The 23629-nt window shown below is 35.2% G+C and overlaps 1 protein-coding gene and 1 pseudogene across 2 annotated transcripts in view; one reads left to right on the forward strand and one right to left on the reverse strand.

Moving 5' to 3' along the window:
* FGF14 (fibroblast growth factor 14) overlaps positions 1-23629 on the reverse strand; it is a 560160-nt gene that overhangs the window by 495723 nt on the left and 40808 nt on the right. The gene's annotated exons all lie outside the window — the stretch shown is intronic.
* On the forward strand, positions 23364-23482 carry LOC120591904 (uncharacterized; annotated as a pseudogene).

A 23629-nucleotide genomic window follows, 5' to 3' on the forward strand; every position in this document is an offset into this window, starting at 1 on the left:
ATCATCCTGTTGGACAAAGATTCATAATCTATTACAAAGAACTGTCAATCATTACAGATTAGATTGGGATAAAATTATGCACTTGAATTAGGTTTTTATGATCAGAAAGCTAACTTTGTGTTTCATGCACAGTACTTATGAACTCTACTGGAAATAATTTAGCTTTCTAAGATATTTTGAATGTTGTTCTTTGTGCCTTAAATGCGTCCTGTGTTTTTAGTAATCTTTGAGATGATCATGTGAAGGGTGTCCTAGATTTTTCAAAATAACCCATATGAAAACAAGGGAACTTCTGACATGTAGGACCATTTTAGCATTTGTGTTGGTGGCACCCCTCATCGGCAAAAAGGCACCTGTTTTCAATCTACGCTAACACCTAAAAATACCAGGAAACACCATGTCTGACTAGAAGCCACAGTGTTAGAACCATCATCACATCTTCTGCTTTTTTTCCCTCTCCGCACTCCCTTCCATCTAAACCTACCTTCCCGTCCATGCACATTCCCCATTCTTTCAAGGCCCTTCCTATATCTTACTACAGGAAAAGTAATTCATGATGTCATGTTAATAATTTACATCTCTCAGTTTATATATCTGCATTTCCAGTTAGCTGTTTTACATAGCCCAACCCCTGAAGCTACCAAAGAGAGAATAACATCATCACAGATACACTAAAGTACCATAATGTTAGCCTTCATATCATCATTCTTCGATTAGTTTCATAGACTACTTTGTTTGGTCCTTCTTGCTGAAATTTCCATTTGTTAGATTTTGGACCTTATGGATTTTCTAAATTACTTCTACTTGAGTTATCATATACATACCAGTCTATTCCATATATAATGTAAGTCTTCTCAATAAGACAAGTCTTTTGTTAAGATCAAGTAATTTTAGCATACATATCCCAAACCCTATTTCCACCAAGAAATGAGATACAGCCAAGCATTAGAAAAAATCCATGTGGTCCAAAATCTAGTAGGAGTTTCAACAGGAAAAACCTAATGAAATAGTCTATATGGAAATTATCAAAGAAATAATAAAAGAACATTTCTCAGAATTGAATGATGTGTCTCCAAATTGAAAATTCCTTAAAAACGTCTAGTAAAATCAATAAAGATCCAAACCATATACTTAAAAATTCCAGTGAGTGTACTGAGAGAGATCACATGTAAAGAATTAGAAAAAAGTGGCACAGGATTCTAACATTAATACTGAATGCCAGAAGACAATGGAATTTTGCCATTAAAATTCTAAGGAAAAATAATTTTCATTTTAAAAGTCTGACATGTAATGTCACACATTTTTCCTTTCTCAAGAAGTCCCCACAGTGAGGGATGATATAACACCCTAGAGAGAGAGAGTCTCATATAAAGAGAGATTAAGGAAATTTCCACAATGATAGCGTAGACTGCATAACTCAGAGCAAACAAGAAAAAGGGAACACACCATATTAAGTGTATTGAGCATCAATCACAAGTCACTTTTTATTTTTACTAGTTTGCAGAAGGCAACTGAAGGTGAAAGTAGAGGTTAATTACACACTAAATGAGGAAGTTGTTTACTTGGATTTAGATAAAAGGTTAATAGAATTTCAAAGGTACTTTGATCAATTCAGCTTACTGAAAAACAAAACAATAGTATCTTCAGACTTCTGGTAGACTCACAAAAATTCAGCCAAATGCAGTTCATTTTCAATTTTGTCCAACGAAGCATTGCTCTGAATTTCTTGTTTTGTTTTAATATTCAAATTGTCCCCACCTCCTCTTTTTTTGCCATTTTGACAAATTCTTTAGAGGGGAGTCATATAGTTTAGAATTGGAAGCAACTGCATTTCATACCAAAAAGTATTTTTTTCTTTGTGAGAAACTGCGAAAGGAAAACATAACAGTAATAGTTATAATCTTGATTCTCCTTCTAGTTACAAAGACTATTAGCTATCCTTTGCCTCATATCCCTGTCTAGCACACAGCTACACACACACAGAGACACACATACATACACACTCAAAGAAGAGTGTTAGTCAGTCCTACAAGGTCCACAAAATTTGCAAGTCTTTTACCCTGAATTCTTGTTATCCATTCCAAAATATCTTTTAGTTTACAATCAGAGATGCTCTATTACCTCATCAATTGTTGTCTACCAATCATATCTCCCGATTCTGAAGCAATAATGCAAAACTACGATGGTCTTTTATATATGGAAAGGAATATAGTAACGTGCCCAACAAATAAACCTTAAAATCAATATATGGATCAGGAAACAGTAATAAAGATGCAAAGAGCTTCTTACTGTAACAGCTCAAGCTCCTGCAGGAAGAAATGGTAATCAATTAAATCATCATGATGAAGATACTATCGTGGGCATTCTGAGTCCATAATAAAATGGCAATCAGATTTACTCAAAAGAGTAAGAGTCCTCTATATGTCTACAATCGTTTAGTCAATTGAGAAGTATTTGTTAATTACCCACTATGGGCTCAGCACTGAATTAGATGCTGATGTTATTTATTTATTTAGTTTGTTTGTTTGTTTGTTTGTTTGTTTTGGATTTTTTACCAAATTTATTGCGGTGACACTATTTAATAAAATTATATAGATTTCAAGTGTACAATTCAATAGTGCATCATCTGTATATTGCATTGTGTGTTCACCACCCCAAGTCAAATCTTCTATCACCATATATTTGACCACCTTTATCCTTATTTACCGCCTCACTTCCCCTTTTCCCATTGATAACCACTAAATGTTATCTGTGTCTGTAAGTTTTTGTCTGTCTTGTTTGTTCATTGTTTTCAGTTTTATATCCCACAGATGAGTGAAATAATATGGTTCTCAACTTTTTTTGTTTGACTTATTTCGCTTAGCATGATAAATCTCAAGATCCATCCATGCTGTTTCAAATGGCAGTATTTCATCTTTTCTTATGGCTGAGTAATACTCCATTGTATATATGTACCACATCTTCTTTATCCAATCTTCTATCAAAGGACACTTCAGTTGTTTCCATGTCTTGGCCATCATGAATAATGCTGCAATGAACATCAAGGTGTACATATCTTTACAGATAAATGTTTTAAATTTGGAAAGTAGATACCCAGAAGAGGGACTGCTGAGTCATACGGTAATTCTATTCTTAATTTTTTTTGAGGAACCTCCATACTGTTTTCCATAGTGTCTATACCAATTTACATTTTCACAGAAGTATATGAGGGTTCCTTTTTCCCCACAACTTCTCCAACACTTGTTATTACTTGCCCTATTGATAACAGCCATCCTAACAGGTGTGAGGTGCTATCTCATTGTGGTTTTGATTTGCATTTCCCTAACAGCTAATGATGTTGAACATCCTTTCAAATGTATGCTGGTTGTTTGTATGTCTTCTTGGGAGAAGTGTCAGTTTAGGTCCTCTACCCATTTTTTAATTGGATTGTTTGCCTTTCTGTCATTGAGTTATAAGAGTTCTTTATATATTTTGGATATTAGCCCCTTATTGGAGGCATTGTTTGCAAATATCTTCTCCCATTCAGTTTGTTGCCTCTTTGTCTTGTTGGTGGTTTCTTTTGCTGTGCAGAGTTTTTTACTTTGATACAGTCACATTCCTTTATTTTTGCTTTTACTTCCCTTGCCTTTGAGGTCAAATTCATAAAATCCTCTCTAAATCCAAGGTCCATGAGTTTAGTACCTATATTTTCTTCTATGCAGTATATTATTTCAGGCCTCATATTCAGATCAAAGACCTGAATATAAGGCCTGAAATAATACACTGCATAGAAGAAATTTTTGTTCTATTTCTTTAAAAAATGTCATTGGAATTTTGATGAGGATTGCATTATATCTGTATATGGCTATATATGGGTAGTATGGCCATTTTAACTATGTTGATTATTACAATCTATGAACACAGAATATCTTTCTGGTTTTTTGTGTATTCTTAAATTTCTTTTAATAATATCTTGTAGTTTTCAGTGTATAGGTCCTTCACATCTTTTGTTAAGTTAAAGAAATTTTATTCTTTTTTGTTGTAATTGCAAAAAGAATTTTTTTCATTTCTTTTTCTAAAATTTTATTGTTAGTATATAAGAACACAATGAATTTTTGTACATTAGTTTTTTTTTCCTGCAGCTTTACTGTATTTGAAGTGTTTTTTTTTTTTTAAGTAAAATATGTGCTATCACATTGCTACATGTAATTATCACAAGAAAACTAAGCAATCAAGTAGAAACAGGGATAAAGTGGAATAACCAAAGAGAAGCTTCATGAAGGAGACACTGCTGGAGGCAAAAATAAGAAAAGTAAAGGGGGAAAGAAAGGCTCCCCAAGCCTGGGGAGAAAGAAGACTTTCGTTTGTGAGAAATGTTGACTAAAATCATTAAAATTAGAGAAACCACTCACAATTATATCCAGACAAATATTAAAAACCACCTTGCCAGGGAGTGTTACTGTTTCCATTTTAAATGCAGGGATATCTATCCTCAAAGAGTATGAGCCAAGCTTCAGAGAATTATGCAGTAATTGGGAGGGAAAGCAGTAGGTAAGTACCAAAATTTAAGGAGCTGATCCTCAAACAAAGAGAGACGGTGGTGCAGAAATTAGGAAACCTAGAGAGATAATAAAGGGGTTGGGTCCCAAAGTAGAATAAGATATAATCCAGAAAAAAAAAAAAAAAAGTGGATAGCTTTACAGAGAAGGGAACTTTTTTATAAGACTATTGTGCAAATAAACAATGAAGAAAAAAATGTTCCATTATGAGGAGATAAATTGATTTTAGAGATCCTGTGACATTCAAAGATGACACAAAGTAGATGTAAAATACCTATTCATTTATCCATCCATCATCCATCCAATCCACCCATTCGCTCTTTCAGCAAACACCTTAAAGTACAGATTGTGCATTTAGCACTACTGTAGGCTTTAAAAGATACAAAAATGTATAGTTCTTCTCTTAAAGTGCCCTTGATGTATAATTAAAGGCTTTTTCTTCTCCTCCAACCCACCTACTATCTCTATTATCAGCTCAAAGCGAAAAGGCTGACAAAGCCACTATTTGAAATATTTTTATGATTGAAAGAACTACCTTCCTGCAAGGTTTTCAAGACAGGGCATTTTTCAAGAACTTTCTATGTCCTTCTTAATATGACTAAAAGGCAGGAAGCTGACACAGCTATGGTATTACTTTCTTTTTTTTTTTCACTTGAAATTGTAAAATGATTAAAGCCACCCAGCAACAACAGTTGACCTATTAAGAAAGAATGCTAGTCAGATGTTAGGCAGAGATTGGTGTAAAGATATATTTAGAAAGGACTCCCAAGTCTATTTGCATTTGCCTATGAGTCTATGAAGCTGTTTTCTCTCCATCGATTCTGTTATTAACTTGTCCATAGCTTCATGTTGCCATCCAAGCTAACTGTACTCAATATGGAGTCTTGAAACCTGTAGGAAGCAACAGGCCCACTCATTAACAGAAGTAGTTACAATTTGAGATCCTCATTCAGTAGTCATAGTTTCTGCTAATTCAAGTAGAAAATCCATGTTTCAGATACTTTTAAGGTGTCACCTAAAAGTGTATAGCCACTTTGATAAAGCCAGAACTTAACAGGCAGTTATGTGCTTCAATCCCTTCATTCACATTATTCATGTGGCACTCTTCCATAAGGGGACAAAAAAAAATCAATGGAAAGTAAGCTATAGTTTAACTCTCAGCTTCATATCTGGTGCCTACTGGATAGTCCCTGTACTATAGTGCTACTGAAATGATTTTAAAATACAAAGGCAGGGGAAGCTTTTTAGAAATATGTGGCATAGGGCTCAGTGCTTCTCTGAATTTGCTATGAAATTCTAAAAAAAAAATCACTTAAGATTCTGAGCTTCAGCTTTCTTAACTGTGAAAAGGAAGATGGACAAAATGAACACTCTATGGTTCTGCCTATGCACCAGTGATAGTGTCTACTTTGGAACTTACTTTTAAGCCTTCAGACAATAGCAACGTCTAATTTTACGACTTTATATAATACCTAACATGCTAATCTATGATTTTACAAAATTGAAATAACTCAGACATAACAATAATCCAGTAACAACATTAGTGACAGTTCAAGGAAGAAAATAACATAGAATCACTCTAAATAGGATTCTAAAAATGGTGACACTTTTTCATATTTGCTCCCCACAGTAACCTAAGCCAATCCCAAAACACCGTTTGGAGGGCAAAATGGGTCAATGGGCACATTCTGGAAGATACACTCCCATGGGGGGAAAAAAAGGTGAAAATTCAGAATTTTGCTGACAATGCTGGTTTTCTCAGCCTAAAGTAGGAATGTAAATATTTGAGTCGAAATTATAAACCAAAGCTAACTGATATCCAAAATTTTCAACTACAACATTAAAACAAAATCAGTAAATGTAATAATAAAAGCTCAGAAAAACACACCAAGCTGGAGACAATTCATTCTGAAATTGTTAGCAAAACCTCAAAGAAGGATACTGTTTTTGAGTATATGCGCATTCAGTGTGTCTCCCAGGTATTGGTGAATCCATTCATAAATCTATTCAACCAAGTGTCATGCAGAGATAATAAAAGCTTAGAGTCTAGGAAAGAAGGGTAATTTCATACACAAATGTAAAGAATGGCTTGAAAGAACAGTGGTATAGAGGTAGATTATAGGTGCAAAGGAGGGAGTGGTCAAGTCCCTTGGGAAAATGGACAGAGATCATGCATTCCAGGGAGACAGAGATGGCTGCAGAATAATAAAAAGTAGCCAATGGCTGAAGTGTTCTGGGCACTGAAAGCATGGATTTCAAGGGCAGTTATTCCAAGACTTATTTAAGGAGGACCTAGTCTGCCAAGCTAAAGTGTCTAGACTCCACCACTAAAGAGCTTTAAACAGACGAATCGTGTAATCAGATTTGCCTTTAGAAAGATAACTGTACCAGCTGCGTGGAGAAAGGATTTGGAAGGGTGTGATATTAGAGAAAGTCATATGAGAGAGTGTTGGCTTTCAAACTAAATTTAAGTGACCCCTTTCTACAAATTCTATGGGTCAAACCTTCTACTAAACATAACTCTCACATTCTCATTTATCCTCTTTAGAAGCGTAGCAGAATCTAAACATATTTTGAAGGTTAATATGTTTTTTAATATCCTGTTAGATTTCCTTAGCAGGAAAAAGAAAAGCTCTTCAAGGCTGACGGTAAGATACATTCCTTGAACGGCTGTTTTAATCACTCTAACCCAATCTTTCTCTGTCTATACTATTCAATCCAACATGGTTAGGCTTTTGCAGAGAAAAAATTCTAATAACTATATTCTCTGCCTTGTGTTTTTCACAGTCTGTCACAGAAATAATATGGAGTGCTTTTTAAACTGCTTATATAATTCATGGCAAGATCTGTTCCATTCTTGGTCATCAGTAAAATTATTAAGTTAGCAACTGCAATCTACATACTTTTTTCCTATTTCTACCAAAAAAGAAGAAATGAAATTCATCACTTATAAAATCATTCTCCATGAATAAATTATCCTGTGGGTATAATATTTTAAAATTCTCTCATACCTATTAAAAACTAAATTAATCAAATCATGTTGGCTGTCAGAATGTTTTAAAAAGATAGATATTGTCAAAATGCTACAATTTCTGGTAAAGATTCCTCTAGCCTCTTAAGAAATCTGAATTAAAATAGAACTGCTTCCTTAAAGAACCTTACTAAACCCATTAGCCATTGCAATTGTAATACATGTTGCTTCTGGATAAAAAAATACTCATATTTGCCCATTTGGGCAAATCATCAATTAGATGTGTAGCAGCACAAACAGTGGATGTTACTAAAGTAATCACTTGAAAATTGTAATTTAAAAAATCAAACTGAATTTCTAAGTAGAATACGGTCTAAGGGTATTTACTTGTTAATTGACTTAGATTTACTTTCATAGTCTATTTGGTACAGCCAGCTTGTCAGTTTAGCCCACTTTAACAATATTTGAGCACTCACTATATGTTAGGCTCTGAACGTAAAAGAAATTATAGTAGAAGAGAAGTGTATAAAGAGAAAATTGCAACATCAAGTGCCTTGCAATGTCAAGTGCTAGGACAACCATGCATGATCTCTATCCAGAGGTTAAAGAAGGCTTCCTGGAGGAAAGGAGTTAAAGTACGATACAGGCATAAGAATATTCTAGGTAAAGAAAGGTGTGATGGGCACTTTATTTAGATAGGTCTTATGGCCCAAGACACAAAAGCATGAAGCAGCACTGGTGTAGGAAAGAACTACTAGCAGCTAGTTGTTCCTGGCACATGAGATGTGGAATGGGGAGCTGTGGGAGAGGAGGCTATGGAAGTATGTAGGAACTGGATCCTGGATGTTCTTTTAGAACCAACTACTTAAGCCTGGCTCACTCTCCCACACAGGACAGAATGGGAGGAAATTTTACAGAAGCCAGGTGAAGATCCTTCTAATATAACCTCTTATCTATGATCTTAATTCCACTAATAATTAGCTGTCAGCCTCTGGGGAAAATCACTTAGTCTTTCTCTGTCTCTTTTCCTTTTAAAGTAATACCCTACAAACCTACTGAGGTATATTGAAGAACATAAATAAATAAATAAATAAACAAACAAACAAACAAACAAACAAACAAAGAAGGAAGGAAGGAAGGAAGGAAGGAAGGAAGGAAGTTAGCTTTGTCGAGTGTTATTTTGCATAATAATTATTCTTGTGTATAGAGTGAACAACTCCAGGTGAATAACAAATAGTAAACACATATTTTATAATAGGTATGGGCACCATTTATTTATATTTATCTAATACTATAATGACTTTATTAAACCTGGCACTACTTTAGAATGGTCTTTTTCTTTTCGGAGATATAGTGCTATCCCAAGGAAAAATAATAAAGCAAATAAAAGTTCTCCCCATCCTCCAACCTACCATTTTTCTCCTTTCTTTCCTTTCTCCCTCCAAAGTATATCTTTCACTACTTTCTAAAGTAAAAAAGCTGAAGTGGATCTATCTCATATTTTTATGTTGGTATGGATTTATCTCTATAGATTTTTTCCTTTTCCGGAGATATTAATGTTTTAAATCATATGCCTAGAGTGCCTATATTATTAATAAAAATGTTAAAATTTCTAGGAGCTAGTATTGAGTTCACTAAAAATTCATCAGACTAATCTAACCTTATTTATTTTTATGAAACTCTTACTTGCAAGTTAGATTATGAAAAAATTATAATGATAACATATTCTTATTCAATCAAGGCTTCTGGCAGGATTTCTTTCCCTTCCTTGGGACCAGAGAGAGAAACTGATTAGGAATATATCAATTAGTTTGATTGATTCAGTGCTCAATAATGTTAACCAAAGTCTGTTGGTTAGTGGATTAACATCCCTAGGACAATGGGAGGAGGCAATACTACTGTATTTACTAAGTTTAACATTTTTATTTATAATTGGATGAAATATCCAATTATCAAATTTGTATATGACACACAGATCCAAGATATAAGGATTGAAAAGCACTTTAAAATTATTCCCAATATTGGGCCGAACTCAACAAGATAAAGTTTAAAAACATAAAATCCAGTTTCAGAATTCAAAATTAAATTGTAGTATAAGGGAGACCTAATCTAAAGATGCAGTAAGTTGATATATCCATAAAACAAAATGCTGTATTAGCTATAGGAACTATATTGCTATTAAAATTTTAATATATTATATAACTATATGCTGAAATTTAGATAGGATAAGGAACCTACCCAAGGTCATACAGCTGGTAAGTAATGGATATAGAGCTCAGGTCTATCTGAATTCAATTCCTGGATTCATAACCACTAAGCACATTGCTTCCTAAGGCAGAACAGAACTATATTCACTGACAGGAAGAGACATCATAATACACGACAGTGTGCAGAGCCATATATAAATGTGCATATATATATAAAATGAACCTATGAGCTCATGATACACACACATACATATACACATACATATAAATGTACTAATCAATATAGACAGCTTATAGGGAACTCTTTAAGTTTATAAAATTTTAACACTGGATGTTTCCGGGTGACAGCACTGATGATTTTAAATTATTGTTCTTTTCATCTGAACTTTCTAGTTGTTTATAGTGGTCATATATCACTTATCTTATTAAAATGCATCATGCAAATAGCTGAGGCATTGCAGGAATTAGAAATTTAGCATTAGTCAGCAGTGTGACTCAGGTACTAAAATTATTAAAGCAATCCTGATGTGTATTAGAGAAGGCTCATGTTCAAATAGAAGGAAAGAACACTTCCATGTGTTTTGCACTGATACCTGGAAAACGATGTCCAACCAAACATCCAGAAGAAAGTAGCCAGGATGGTAGGTCTGGAGACCACATCCTATGAAGAAAAGCTAAGGAACTTAGTTCTCTAATCAGTGCTTAAAGAATTAAAACAATGAGGAAAAAAGAAGAGGAGACATATGATCGTGAACAGACAAGTGGGAAAGTTTAGAAGCAAGGTTCTATTTTTTTTTTTAGTGTTATTCCAGAGAGCAGACAGGATGAATAAACCCACCAGTCACTAAATATGAAGGTCCTTCTAGGCAAATGGCACTAAGCAGGGAATTATAGTGACCCAAAAAACAGACATAATCCTTAGAAAATTCACAGGCAAGTTATTCATCATATTATTACAGGTAAAGTGTACTCTGTGCAAAGTGTTCTGAAAAAGAAAGGTGTTCAGGGAGCAAATGTCAGGGTGGCTTGGCCTGGGTGTCACAGAAGGACCCTTCTCCGGTGGGGAGGTGGTCATGTGCTAGCTGACACCTGAAGTATAACCAGGAGTTAGCTTGGCAAAGAGGAGGCAGAGCTTTGTAAAAGTGGAAGGCAGTTTTGGAGAATGTGGGAGCAAAAAGTTCCTGATGCAGAAATCAAATAAAGTCCTCTCTCACTGCTGCTTAAGGAGCAATCATTTCTAATGGTGCTTGCAATCCAATTGCCCCAGTCACGAAACACACCTAAAATAAGCATATTTCAAGATCTGAAGTGATGGAATTGTCAGCTTATGGTGATTCACTGGGGTCAGCTCCATAAGTGGGATCAGGTCTAGGAAAACCATGTGGCACTAGAGAGGAAATAGGCTACTTTTGACCCAAAATTGAAATGGGATTGAAAGGTATCAGAATATGCCACCCCAAAATATGTCACTTTGGTATATTGATTATTTTGAGCTTTAAGCACTTGCAAAACAGCGAATTCAGGGAGAAGTTTTCTGCTTAAAGGCAGATTTTCCAAAAGGAACTCAATTATCATAAATCCCCTTTCCTGGAGTTTCATCAACCAGAGAGGATTGACTTGGCACAGGAGAGAAGACTAGAAGTCAACACTATCTGCAGGAAAATTTTGTCACTATCATATCTTCCACATATTCTTCTGAGGGCTCATTCATCTTGCCCTATTGAGATGGTATTTAAGTTTGAATTTTAATCTACCTCTGGAAATTACTCATTTTTTTTCCTGTTTCTCATGCATACATATTAATAAACTTGTTCGTTTTTCTCCTGTTAAAATCTGTCTTTTATTAACACTCAGAAGAGTAGAAAAAATAATTTTTTCCTCTTCTGCAGGATCATGTGATTCTCTTTTGTCATGGCCAGGGAATTCATTATCAACATGCAGCGAAAGGAACTGACACATAAAAATATAGACAGTGATGGGCTCCTGAGGGCTAATTGTCAGGGCCCAGGGCATGCCGCCCCCAAATATCCCACAACGGTATATTGATCACTTTGAATTAAAGTCGCTTGACAAACAACCACTGCAAGAAGGACACATTGACCCTCCAGTGTCTCCTTGAATTCAGGAAATAAAAAAATCTACCCTGTGAAAAGCGCTCCCCTTGCTCTGGGGGCAGAGCAGAAGAAGATGGCACCCTTACCACTAGAGTTCAGAGCCAAAAGCCTGTATAAAAAACTTTTTACTCCTTTACTAATTTACTACACAAGCTCAAATTTTGCTTAGATTCCTTGCTAATGAGCATCCAAACCTAGGTTTCTTCATCGTGTCAATTCTTCACAAATTTATTGTTTCTTTGCATAAAAGAATAAATAGCTGCCAGCTTCGATCATCTCTCTGAGCTTCATTTATGATCTCCCATGTGCATGTATTACGACGATTTTTCTCCTGTTAATCTGGTCTCGTGTCAATTTTATTATTAGTCAAGCCATAAGAACACAACACTATCTATATCTATGACCCTAAGTAATATTTACTGGGTAATAAATATAATCTGATAAGGAAATTTCATGAGGATATATGAGTGGGCAGGAAATTCACAGATAAGCTTTGATGTGGACAAGTTAAAATTATACATTTATGCAAAATAATTCAAATGTCCCTTGTAGAAAGATGAGTTCCAGGAAATCAGTTACCACTTAGAAAAGGATCTAAAAGTCAGATATTCCCTAAAAATGTGTTAACTACAGTCAAAACAAAATATCAAATACTAAGTGATCCCAGATTTTTGACAATCGTGGTATATGTAATTCATCCTTCAAGCACAGATGTCCTGAAAGATGGGTGACCTTGGGAGATGGTCCATGATGCAGCATGAGGGAACCTGAATCCCATGTGGCTGGAAGCAAAGAAAAAAAAAAATGGCCAATGAGAGAAGTAAAAGAAAGAGGAGGTTACTTCCCTTCATCCATTAGTGTAGAATGTGACTTAAGAAAGACAATTAAGGAGCATTGGAAGTAAACAATGCAAATATTAAATGGAAAGAGTAAATGTAAACAAGAAAATCTAAAAGTAGCAACTCTGTGCATAAAAAAAAAAAAAAAAGTCACAGTGGTAATCAAAAAAGATCTAATGCCAGATAAATCCAAAGGTTGTTTCTTCTAGAAAACTGGTTCTCAAAATATGGTCTCTTTGTGATGAAACGGAATCATCTGGGATCTTTTTAGAAATGCAAAAACCTTTCTCAGGCTCTTAGAGCTGTTGAATGAGATCTACTAAATCAGAAACTCTAGAGGCCCAATAATCAATGACTTAATAAGCCATCCAGGTGATTCTGATGCACATTCAGATTTGGGGACCACTACTCTAGAAGTTAACAGCCAAGAAGATACCACGAAACTTAAGTAAAACCCCCCAGCAGGTCTGGGCAGTTACGCAGGAAGTTGGGTTTGTAGGTGGCCATATCAGTCAAAGGGCCTTTGAGTTTCCTTTTGCATAAAAAGTTACTTCTTCCTCAATGATCTCCCCTTATGTAACTTTAAACACAGGTTTTCATTCTAATATAATGCTTCCTACAAGCTTTTATCTACCAGCGGTTGTCAACTTGGCTACTTCACTGCTCAGGGGACATATAGCAAAGTGAGAGATATTTTTTATTGTCAAAACTGGGGAATGGAGTGGTGTTACTGCCAACTATTAGGTAAAGGTCAGGGTGCTCCTAAACATTCTACGACATACAGGACATACATCCCCCCACAAGAAAAGAATGGTCTCGTCCAAAATGTCAGTAGTGCTGCAGTTGAGAAACTCTGCTATAGATCAGTTACCCTGGGAACTAAATTCATACCAAACATGGTCTATTTGTCCCTCCATTCCTCCAGTCCAAACTGCTTCTGCTAAAGCTTGTGAAATCTTGGTTCCATTGTATAGTCAATTCTCCTTTATACTTAAACTTTTCCATATCTGCCTTCCATCTATTCATCTTAACTGTATATGGCTTGTCAGATGACAAAACCCTCTCAGCTGCCTCTCCAAGGCAAACATTCATTCTATCACTTAAAACTCCCAAAAGAGAACTGATGTCATGTTATTAGCACTTCATTTTTTTCTGACTTGAACATGTTGTATAAACATAAAAAGATAGCTCCCATAATAATGCTACTTGTTGGGGGAGTCATAAAAATCTGTAAATTTTCAATCTATGAAGATAAAATAAAATACATATCTCTAAAGAAACAGTTTTAACTTTTAAAACCTCTGAAGATATTTGGTTCCTTGGTTTTACCTAAATATAAATATTATGAACCAACAGGTTTGAGTTGAAGTAGGATAAAGTGTGAGTATTCTATGGAAAATCTTGATGCAATAAACCTATAAAGTATTTTATAAATAGCATTTCCACTAATCATCAGTTTGCATAGAAGTGACAGACCCTATTTTTCTCCTTCAGAGTGAATACTAAATGATACTAAGGAAATATATATATGTATATGTGTGTATGTTTTCAGATATAAACCTGAGAGGAGAATGAAGAGGAGTCAATACACACTATGGGTAACCTATTAAAATCACGTTTGTGAAAATATTCATTAGCAATGAATTAATACCATATTTACCAAAATCCTCTGTGACAGCATGCAGCAGGAAATTTAATTTGTCAGCAATCATTTTTATCTGAGCAGAGGCTGCCCCAAAAGGCTACCAGAACCCTTTGTAAAAATTCACCTCTCCAAAGGTCTTGAAGAAAGTATCTATGAGCACTACAGAAATTATCCTTTGAGCTCATTTGCTGCAAGGTAGTTTCATCTCTACATTTTCAGCACAGGTAGAAATTCTAATGTCTCTCATTTTTAACCAACTTTATTTTCCTATGTCGTACAGTTAACTTACACAAATTGCAGAACTTATTAGGACAAGAAAGTCCTCTTTGTACTTAGCAAAAATCAAGCTGGCCTTTATACAGAACACATGAAAGAGACAATCAGTCAGCTGACAAATATTTGTGACAACAATCCAGATGTTCAGTTATAAAACAATATGGAAATATGAATGAAGCTAGGTGACATAACACAGCTTACAAGGGAAGTAGGACGTGGTATAAGATCCAGCCACATTTCATAAGCAAGGTTTCTACATATGAATGGTCAGTGGCCATACTCTCACCACAGTGAACTCAATGTCTTTCAAACCTAACTTGCCACAGAGAACAATGGATTCTCCTCTTATTAGGGTGGAAGTATCTGTATTAAAATCACTTTTGTTCTTTTTCAAATGGATTTGCATGCATTGTGTTCTCCACTCTTCTGCTTTTCATCACTGGCTGCCAAATGGCTTCTACTTCTTTCTCATACTTCCTTCAACCTCTTTCTTTCCTTCACATAACTCTTCAACTCTTGCCTCAAGATCATCATTCTTCCTCTCTCACTTCTTAATCTCTCATTATAACACTTCAATATGCAAATCAAAAAAAAAAACATAATTTTTGTAAAATTTTGTAAAAGTAGTCACAAATGTAATAAAATTATACTCAATTTAAAACTGAAAAGTCACCAAAATTCCCACTTAGAATCTTAAAACAAAATTAAAAAGCCCATCTCCTTCCTCCTTTTTCTCTCGTTAAATGTAGTTTCTCCCCCCACAAAAAATGTATTCAAATCATATTCTTTAAAAAATTCTATGATGTCTACTTTGCTTAAAATCATATTTTTAAACAGTGTTTCACTGGAAATCTTGAGAGAGTGTTTCAACTGGTTAAACAGGTTTTTTGGTAGTTGTATTAGTTATGGGTAACAAATTACCACAAAATTTAGTGGCTTAATGCAACAACCATTATCCGACCATTTCTATGGGTCGGGAGTCCAGGAGTAGCTTAGCTCAGTGGCTCAGGGTCTCTCATGAGGTTGCACTTGGGTTATCAACCAGGACTATGGTCTCCTTAAGACTTGACAGGAACTGGAAAGTCCATCTCCAAGGTGGCATACTCACAAAGCTTTCAGCAGGAAGCCCCCGTTTCTCACTACAGAGGCCTTTTTATAGGCCATTTGGGTGTTCAGAGGCAGCTGGCTTCCTTCAGTGAGAGTAATCCAGGAGAAAAGGGAAAAAAAGGAGTTGAGGTGCCTTTTAAAACCTAGTCTCTGCAGTTACACTCAGTCACTTCTGCTCTTTTTCTCATTTCTTAGAAGACACTAAATCCAGCCCACACGAAAGGGAGAGGAATTAGGCTCCACCGCTGGAAGTCTCAAAGAATTTCTGGATATATTTCAAAACACCACAGTTGGCAAGGTTTGACTTTAAGTCCCACTTATGACGTTATTTCCACTGGGGAAAACACGTGCTGTAATCTACCTGCAAGCATATATTTAAAACACAGCTTTTTTCTAAGTTCCCAAATATTATAATGTGATGTTGAATCTTCTAAACTTGTTAAAAGCTAAACGGTTATAGTTTTTGCCATTATAAAATATCCAATCAGAATATCTATATCTATATATACACACATCTCTAAAACTTTAAGCCAACAATTTAATTTAAAAATTTAAATAACTAAAGAATACCAATAGACTTCTATAGAAAATAACAGGATTTGATGACTAACCAATGGAAATATGGAAGAAATTTTAACTATTAAGGGAACAAATTGTTTCAATAGCTCATAAACCTTATCTACATTAACTCATACACTACTACAAGTGCATTGTTAACCATCAGTGATCACAATCTAGGTATTCTTTTAAAATATAGCTGGTAAAAGAACAATGTGTCATTAGGAAATAAAAGTTTTTCTCTTAAAATATCTTCCTTATAATAGATTGCTCTAATTCCCACCTCCTTCCCACTCCCTTTTTCTATACCTCCTGTCCTGGAGGAAAGGAAGGTGTATTGAACCAGAAGAGTTTAGATTTTTTTGTCTTCCTCTAGAAATACCACATGAAAGTATGGTCCAAATTCTAAAGTGCCTTCCCTAAAATAACTGGAGTCCACTATCTAGTTCACAAGGAATCAAAAATCAATATATTTAAAAATAAAAGCAATATACCTGGTAAGAAAGTATATTTGACTCATGAAAAATATCAGACACAGATAATGAAAGCATGAATAATAAGATTCCAGTTGCTATTAAACTGCTTCTTTTTCTGTCCTTCTATGTATTCTTTCTCAATCTCTGCTAGCTCATCTTCACTGTCCAGAACATCACTATTGGTGCTATTCAGGGTTGTATGTATGGTTCCTTCTCTTCTCATTTAAAGTGCTTTCTCCAGTAGTCTTGTCAATTCCCATGTCTTCAATACCAGTTCAACGCGATCACTCCCAAAGGTGAACCCCCAGCCTACTGCCATTCCTAAGTTGCTGACACAGATATCCAACTGCCTATGAAAACCTTCACCTAAAAGTCCCAGAAGTGCTTCAGACTCAAATGTCCTAACCTTTTTCCACAAAACTCTTTCTCGAGTGCCCCTTAGTACGAACACCCTGAATTCAAGCTTCCTTTTCACATTGGTGATTGGCAATCACCAATAATCCCTTACTCTACTTTCTTCTGTATAGATCTCTTCAATACATCCCCAAATCTAGGAATCCATCATCTCCCAATTGGACTATTAACTGGAATAGTCTCTTAATTAACTGGTCCTTTCTTTCACTCTTGACACTTCAAATCCATTCTTCACATTATAGCTAGAGAGATTTACCTAAATTTATGTCACCTACTTAAAATTCTTTGTGGCTTCCACATTGATATAGACTAAATTTTTGTGTTCCCCCAAAATTCATATGTTAAAGCCCTATTTACCAGTGCGATAGTATTTGAAAGTGGAGCCTTTGGGAGGTAATCTGGGTAATGGTGATGAGCCCTCATGAATGGGATTAATGCCCTTATAAGAAGAGACACAAAAGAGATGATCTCTCTCTCAGCCACGTGAGGATACAGCAAAAAGGTGGCTGTGTACGAGTCTGAAAGTGGGTCCTCACCTGACATCAGACTTGCCAGCACCTTGATTTTGAACTTCTCAGCCTCCAGAACTGTGGGAAATAAATGTTTGTTGGTTAAACTACCCAATCTATGGTATTTTGTCCTAGCAGCCCAAGCCAACTACGACAATTCACCCACCAGACAGAGTCTAAATTCAATTTCATAGTTACACAAGGACTACTTTGGCCTCATTCTAATTTCTTTTCTAGGTGCCTTTCCAGTGGCCCCCTGCCCTTAGCTTTACATCCCAGTTATGTCTGGGGTATACACTTAAATCAATATTGTTTTAAAAATCATTTGCTGTTTCCCTTACATAACATGTGAATACACACCTCTTTGGAGATGAAGCCTTTTCCTTTTCATTCAGTTAGTAAAATCTGCTCATCCTTCAAGACTTAACTTCCTTGACCCCTCTTCACAACTCAGCCACAACTGACCACACCCTTCTATGGGTCATCACTGACCTGTACTCCTACATATATTTTTGCCTTTTTCTCATTGTAATGTAACTCTTTGCCTTTTTCATTGCCTTGAGGACAAGAAGCATGTCTTTTCACTTTTGTAATCATGCTATCTAAGACCTATTACTTAGAAGACGCCCAATAAATGTTTCTTCAATAAGTGACAAATGATGGAAGTAGCAAAACCAGTAAGAAGGGAACAAGGGACTCACATGTTTTCTAACATGGATTCTAATAAAGTATGTTATGAACTTACATAGATTGTGGGAAAGGACAAATGTATTTGGCTTTGTAGGTCTCATTAGCACAAATTTTCAATTAAATTTGCACAATCTTTATATTTCACAGGTATAAAAATACCAAAGTGCTCTGTCTAAGGTTGCTTGGATTCTGGTGACATATTCCAAAGAATGAGTCAGTGGGATAAGTCCAAACTTAACAGGGTGTTGCTATGACCCGAGGCCTTCTCCAGATGGTGATTCCTGGAAAGTGAAGTATATACATCATTGGCTGGAAGTTGAGAGCTTTGAGATATAGAGAGAATGCTTACTTAAGGCCAATTTAAAAGCCCCCTCTTATATGAGACAGGATGTGTGAAATCACTACCTTAATTAACACAATCTGCACATCCTCCAGAAATTAGACAAACATGATTATTCTATAGAAAGAAGAGAATTTTAAATAACTCTACTCTCTAATGTTAAAAAAATTATTATTTATTGACAGTATATTCTCCATTGTAGTTTACATCTTCAGAATCTGAAAATATTGTATAGGATACTTTAAATACAATAATATATATGAATATATAATTTTTCCTTAAAATTATTTTTTATAAAAATTACAGAAAATTCTTGGACCAATTCAACAAAATGCAATAATGAACTATCTTCAGACTAATTTAGTCCTAAGATTTTTGTTCCATTTAATGCCACTTTTCAGACAGAACAGATAACCGTTGAGTTAGCACAATGGCCCCATCCCTCCTAGACATCAATCCTATTGCCACTTAGAAGTCACTCACTCAAGATTATTATTTATAGAACTTTTCGCAAAACAGTTTTACTACCTGAAGTGATGTCATAACAGATTTTAAATAGAAAACTGGAGAAAGATAAATTGATGAACATTACTGTGTACGTGGGCACTGATAACATGATACAGAGAAGGTCCAACAACAGCATAGCCCAAGTCCAGAAACAAAAAAATATACTATTTCATTCTGGAATTCTCATTCTCCCTGCCAAGAAAGCCACTCAAGGTAGCAATTAAAACTGACTGTTCCACAGTCAGACTGCCTAAATTTGAAACCTGAACCCATCCATTATTAGCTAAGGGACTTAAAGCAAATTGCTTCTCTCTGCCTTCAGAGCCTGTAAACTGAGGACAACACTAGGGACATTGTGGGGTTAAAATGAGTTAGTGTAAAAACGTAGTTAGAACAATGCATGGAACATAAGTGTTCAATAAACATCACTTTTTGCTAGTGTTATTGTCTTTATACCAACAGGCGCAGAAGCAGGGAAAGGAGTATTTTTGAAGATGGGGCTCACTGATTGTACCCATTTTATTTGATTTTTTTTTCACTTTTCAATTACAGTTGACATTCAATATAATTTATATTAATTTCGAGCATACAGCATAATGGTTACACATTTATATAATTTACAAAGTGATCCCCATAATTAGTCTAGTACCCACCTGGCACTATATTATTGACTATATTCCCTATCTGCACTTAACATCTACATGACTATTTTTTTTTAATTTTATTTTAGTATTAGTTTCAAGATTGTACCCATTTTATAAGTGTCTCAGACTAGCCAACCTCAGAGAGAAACATGTACACAGCCCTCAAGGTCTGGTATATCATTCTCTACAGCAAGATGTACATATCTATAGATGTATATAAAATTTACCACCAATTACATGCCAAAGAATCCTGTGAGCAGAGATATCAGAATGAAAGGTTTTCACCAACAGCAATTCAATTGCTCCATTTTAATAGTAAAATCTCATATCAGGCAACTCTTATTTTGAACAGGCAAAACTTAAACTACAGAAAAAATTGGTTATTTGCCTTTGAAAATTGCCATTTACCCTAATTTTAAAACCTTTGGTTTCCTCTAAATAGTGATTTTCCATAAAACAGCTGAAATATGAATCTTTAACAAAAATCTTGTCCATCGATATATTTTCAGTAACATATTGATTACATAAAAAACTCCCTCCATCATGACTCTCTCTGATTTTCACTAAAGCTCATTAAATCAGTGTAGAAAAATAAAATTCACATCCCTTATGTGTTAACTTTCTAAAAATCTAAACATAATTCCATTGGGGAACTGCTATAGTGGTTTAGAAAAGAAATAAACCCAAATCAACTTTACATTAAAAAATAAACAGTCCTCAGGGTGAATAATTTACTTTTCCACATTTATAATTTTTCTGGTCCTCTAAATACAATGAAATAAAATGTTATAGTATACAGAATACACAGTGAGTGAGTAGACTGGATTTTAAATAAAAATGTCATTTTAATGCAAAATACAATGATGTCTTTAAAACAAAGCTGAAGAAATATAAATATCGGAAACAGTTATAAAACATTAAAAAATGGATTGATTACCCATTTGTGTCTCTCCAGCCATTCTAATTTCACTTTTAATTACCAAAAAGTAATATGTCTTAAAGCAGTATCTAAGCATGCACAAAAAAATAAAAGAGATGAACTGTGTATAAAAACTTGGTTTGAAGGGGGATCAAGATGAGGCCTCTTGTCATCTTATGGTGATTTTAAAACCATCTTAAAGAACATGACATAGCATGTTCTTTATATCATATTTACAGACTACATGTGGATACAATTATAAGATCTTGTTAAGAACATTCTACAGATTCAAAAACTAACCTGGAAAATAATTAAACTATTTGCCCCAAAATGTACTCTGGTTGCATCTACTCGTGGGCAAATAAAACCAAGCATTTTGGACTAAAGTATCTTGATTAAGAATTCTTTATATTATGGATGAAGAAGGGTAGGTTAAAAAGAAGTGATAGAGACTGTCTACATCCTTTAAAAATTAGGGAGATTAATTTAAAACAAACGAAATTCCAGGCAGTGCTAGTTACTGAGTGAACTTATTATCCCAAAAGATAGTACAAGATGAAACTATAAATACTAAGAGTTTTTATCAATAATAGGTAATATCTTCCAGTATGTAGAGAAAAAAATGGAGATGATAGCAAACATCTTTGGAAGTCAATGTCAAGGAGAAAAATGACCACACCCTGGCCAACCATTCACACCTCTCTGAGAAGACTCTTTATACAGACTTTTGTTCCCCCATGAAATATGATTCTTTATGTTCTCATGTCTTGCCAAGCCAGTTCCCACTATATATGCCATTCTAAATGTTATACACCATACACGCATAGGCGTACACACACACAATTGCATCATCAGCAGGTAAGTTCATTCTGATTGTGCACAGAGGCTTTCTGGTGAATAAGTGATGCAGAAAATAGACCATGAACACCAGGACATTACTTATGACCTCTGAACCTAGGCCACAAACTACAAAGCAAAGAGGATATTAGATTGCTGCTACATTGGAAGGTAACTCTAAAACATCTCAGTCAAATTACATCATTATCTGATTTAGAGGACTTACAATGGGAAAAAAAGAGAAGGATAGTGGTGTAAGACCTCCACAACAAACTTACTGAAAAATATTTCAGTGTCTTGATTATAAAATAAAGAATAAATTATAAAACACTGCCATATTAATTAATATGCTCTTTTGAGGGCATCCTATTTCAAGGTAGACGGTCGAATCAGAAAAGTCCCAAAGGAAAACAAGTGTCATCCTCAACAGCATGCCAAATACTCAGCACTTTCATCTACATTTATCTGTGACCCAGGAGAGGAAGCAAATCGAGAACAGGTAGAACACTGTTTACTTAGGTGACACGGATTTGAGGAAGACAGCATGGAGAAGGCAGGAAATTAACCTGACTCCAAAGGCTGACAACCAAAATGTCCAAAGCATGCAGGCTCCAAAATGATTTAGGAAATGGTGCCAGAAGATACAAACTAGCATCAGAAATTGCAGCCCTCATACTCAAGCAGAGTTGGTGTGGATCATGGATTTTCTTTAATGGCACACTCACAGACAAGCACTACAGGAAGGTGTGACAGAATTTGCTTCCAAAAAAATAAGAAATAGCAAGACAACAGAACACTGAGGTATGAGCAAAATAAGCGAGGTTCAGAATAAGGCATTCATCTTAAGGCAGGAGAGTTTGAGACAGGCTACAGAATTGAGATGAAAACAAATACTCTATTTTAAGGGCCAGTGGGCAAGAGGAGAGTGGAGATGAGAAGGGACAACAGAGAGGGCTGGAAGTCAAGACTACATGGTCCTTCCTAACACACAAGATTCTGGATCTCAATGGCAGCACAACTAGACGGCAAGTCTGAAGTGCGTGGGCTCAGACCTTAGATCCATCAGCAGATCCACGTTCAGGCAGCTGCAGAGGACAAGGGTTAGGAAAAGGAGGCAAGGTCAGATGAGAAATGGAGGACCTTCAAGGTTTGTTTACACTCTAAGGTTTTATTTCAAGCCATTTCCTCAAGTAAATACAAAGGCTCCACTGTAGATAGTGGAAAAGAGCCCTCAACTCTACTCTCAGACTTTTGGTAACATCATTTGTTTGAGCTTCCCACCCTCAATCCAGGGATAATGGAAATAAAAATAATATAGGGAGGAAAACGAAAGGGGAAATTTAATTAATTATGGTTATGATATTTTGTATGTTATTATAAACCCTTTGGAAAAGTCTCCAAAAAGTTAGATGTATATCGAAATTATAAGAAACTATAAGATAACTCTCTAACATGACTTGACATCTTTTACTATGTGCCTTACTAGCAGGAAGTAACTAGAAGCAATGAAAGAACAATGGATTTTGGATCACTAGAATGCTTTTAAACATTAACCAGCTAACCCAGAAGGTTTCCACTGCTTACTTAGAGCTCTGAGTGGGAATCTTGGCATGTTACCATTTTTTTTAATCCCTTTCTTTCCATATTGAAGCATTTTAAAGGAAATTATAGACATTAGGACATTCTACTCCTAAATTCTTTGGTATAAAATTTTAATAACATTTCTACATATTCAAATTAATATTATCACACATAAAAAATAAGTAATTTTTGTCTATGACCATGCCACCCTGAACGTGCCTGATCTCTTCTGATCCTGGAAGCTAAGCAGGGTCGGGCCTGGTTAGTACTTGGAGGGGAGACCACCTAGGAATATCAGGTGCTGTAGACATTAAAAAATAAATAAATAAATAATTTTCTTAGTATCATCTAATACCTACTCCATATTCTAATTTTCTCCAAAAGTCCTTAAAATGTCTTTTATAGATGGCTTCTTCAAACCAGGATCCAATCCAGAACCCCACATTGCATCTGGTTA

Source organism: Pteropus medius, unplaced genomic scaffold (genome assembly GCF_902729225.1).
Source record: "Pteropus medius unplaced genomic scaffold, Ma_sr-lr_union100, whole genome shotgun sequence".
In the NCBI taxonomy this organism is placed as follows: Eukaryota; Metazoa; Chordata; class Mammalia; order Chiroptera; family Pteropodidae; genus Pteropus; species Pteropus medius.